The following is a 3,367-nucleotide window of genomic DNA, read 5'->3' on the forward strand; positions in this document are numbered from 1 at the left end:
GACCTGAAAGAGGTAGGCCTTTCCTGGTAGAACAAATGTTTTATCTGCAAATTGAGGGGTAACCTTGAAATCGTACTTTATACCTGGGGGCATGGGAACCTTTTGGAGTGCAAGCAAGGGGCGGCTATTTATTTTTTAAATTTTTAGGTCCTCCCTTTAAACCTGTAGGTCTAACCCTTTAAACTCGTAGGATTAGTCGTTTCCGAACTTGCATAACGAAAGGATGCGGGGCATAGCTTTCTACGGCACAAGCTCCATAAAAAATGGCATCTTACATGAGACATTCTTATCATATGACTAGATAATCGAGCAGTTTTAGCACATAGTTAATTCTCGTTAAAAAATAAACATAAGATCGAGCAAGTGTTTTAACCCGTGTTTAAGCTCGTTAAAAAATGAACTATCCTCCGGTAAATAACCACCGTGAATGTAACATTATCAACCATTAAAATCCTTGGTCATGTTTGCACCATCACCTCCACTTTTCCATTGGCCGATCATTCACCTCCATATGATTGTTTACCCATTTTTAGGAACAGATGCGAAGAGTGATTTCACTAGCCATCCTTGTGACACTGCCGTGCTTGGAAAATTCCAACCCTTACCTGGAATCAGCTGCTACCCATTTTATCACTCGTTCCTCAAAAGACGAGTCTTCTTTAAGCTCTTTTCATCTGACTTGTAAAATATGAAAAGATTGCCGAGTTTTGGCCTTCCAGCTCGTTAAAGCAACAGGAAGAGCTATCCCTCCTCTAGATTTTAATATTTTTGGACCTGAGGGATTATTTCACAAAAAGATCGAGCGCTTGTTTTGTCCGGCTCGTTAAAACTATTGAAAATTCATCCCTTCTGTATTGTTTTATACTTTTTCGGACTTAAGGGATTAGATGACGAAAAAGGAATTCCAGAGTTAACTTTACGTACCTTTTCAGACTCTCTAAAAATGAAAAGGACAGAGTTATCTTTGTCGTTAGACTCGTTAAAAACATTAAATAGCGACAAACTTGTCTTTAGACAAGAACGAGTTTCACTATCGCTAGGCTCGTTAAAACATAGCGATGGGTTTGCCCGAAGGGAAAATTATAGAAAAAGCATATGTTATCCTCCTCAAGCTTGACAAAAATAAAGAGGTACTGGTCAGCAATGACTGGGGAAAAATTGGGAAGAAACTCAAAGAACTTTTATTGGTAGCAAGTCGCTCTTGAACATGACACTTCCACTCTGTGCCTGAGTCGGGTTGGGTTGTTTCATTCACCGGTCACATCACCATGGTCTCGCCATACCATCCACATTTGGGGTAAATGCTACCAATCCATCATATAAGTGTCGCCGATATGTTCAAGAGAAGTCATCCAGAGAAGTCAACCGTGTCCCATCCACTACCATACGTTATACTTCATTCTTTCATGACCGCCACCCTGAACCATATATCATCAGATCGTTTTCACCTCCATCAAAATCATTTGCTCCGTTCCGTGTCACTGATGTGGGATACATCAAGGCCCTCCTTTGACAGATTTCTTCTTGTCGACATCAGCTCATTATCCAAGAAGTTGATCTAGGAACACCCCCTTCAGTACTTTGAAGCTTGCATGCCTCAATGGAAAGTTTCTCACTTCCGGCGACAGGTATACATCAATGTCCTTCGACCGAAAGAGTTTGCATGGTGTTCGACGCCAAGTCCTTTATTCACACCACATGAATTGTACTGCAGTACCTTGAGGGTCATCATCATTATCGGTGATTCCTCTCGCGCTTGTTAACAATTTACATCATTGACTGGTAATCAAGCGATGTCTTTCCATGTTCGACTGCAAAACATTTCTCACATGGATCGACTTGTACTTAGAGTGAAGATCGGACAAGATTGAAGACCCCATATCTAGTTTCATCCATCCGAGCTGTGATATATATTCGGGAAAAATAAAGACATTGACATGTACAGCATTGCAGAACAGATAATCATCCTACCAAAAGGATGATGATTTCATCAGAATCATCAGTCTACCATCAAACGATTGTCTGTCCTATGTACATAAAAATGAATTTATAAAACTGAGCATGGGAATGCCCGCCTCATCTAGATCATGAAAGCAGTATGAAAAATAATGTATTGTATTTTATCTTATTACAGGTCTCCTCCCAGCATTGAATGAACTTCGGATCCTCCTAATAAATCATTTCACCCGATAAACGGCCTCATACTTTAGGGGGCAACTGTTATAGACATTTTTGTGCCTTACAACTTTGAGCATGAAATGTCCATAATCCAAGGGATCCAAAGTCCCTAAAGATGTTGTTACAGCTCCTAAAGGAACAAGGTCAACCAATGACAGCTTCTCCCAGACGTTCTCCACCAAAAACCACTCAGAACTAGTCAAATCAGGATCAATTCAGAAGCTCCACTAGCTGCCTGCGTTGCAAAGCACCCAAATACACTGGCTAGGTGTGTTGCAACGCACTTGAATGCACTACCCAGGTGCGTTGAGCGGGAAATGACAAGTTGCAGAGTCATTCAACGAGGTGGAAAGACCATGGAAGCTTCCAAAATCTTCTCCAATGAAACTTGCCTCACTAAATTCGACCAAGTGATGAGTAAGAGGCTCTCAGCCTCCAAGTGGAAGCAAGAACTGACAGAGAGAAGCCACAAGTCAAAACATAAGCTGACTCATCCTCTCTGCTTACATCTATATATGGATCCCTCATCCCAGAGATCCAGAGGCTGGAATTTTGTACTTTGCAGAGAATTGTTGTTGGTTTGAGATTGAGATTAGTACATTGGGTGATTTATGCTTTGTGGGAGGAGAGGAAGGGATTCCTTTGCTGGGAGGTAGATGCTGGATTGGGACCTACTTGGTTGTATCTCCTCTTGGACTTTCTTATTCTATCAATAAACTATTTGAGTTTCTCCTACATGCTGTGTACCAATGATGTTTTGTTATATTTGCATGCTTAGCTTAATCTGATCCTGAGCTTTTTATGAATGTATATCTATATCTTCGTGTAGTTTCTCTCTCTTGTGATCTTGCAGGAATTCGGTGAAGCTGGGTCGGTAAGGGAGCAGGGAGCTTGGAGCTATTGAAGAGAGGAGTGATTGTATCAACAAACTAGCGAAAGACACAGGTTAGTTACATCATTTCTCCTCATTTACATTTCATAAAGAAGAATACTCAAGTAGTTTTCCTTGTTTGTTGCTAAGGCACTATCACACCTTAGAGTGGGATAGGGGCATTCTGAATAGATACTTTTCCCAACAACACTATGACAGTTATCTTGCTTTGTTGTCCCATGGCTGAGTCCTTGCAAATTATGGAATTTTGAGGTCCAAAATGGGATTCCTAAGGAAATTATAAAATAATAGTGAAAA

The sequence above is a fragment of the Pinus tabuliformis genome, chromosome X (genome assembly GCF_031772625.1).
Source record: "Pinus tabuliformis cultivar Carrire ecotype Pingquan chromosome X, CPIR1, whole genome shotgun sequence".
Taxonomy (NCBI): Eukaryota; Viridiplantae; Streptophyta; class Pinopsida; order Pinales; family Pinaceae; genus Pinus; species Pinus tabuliformis.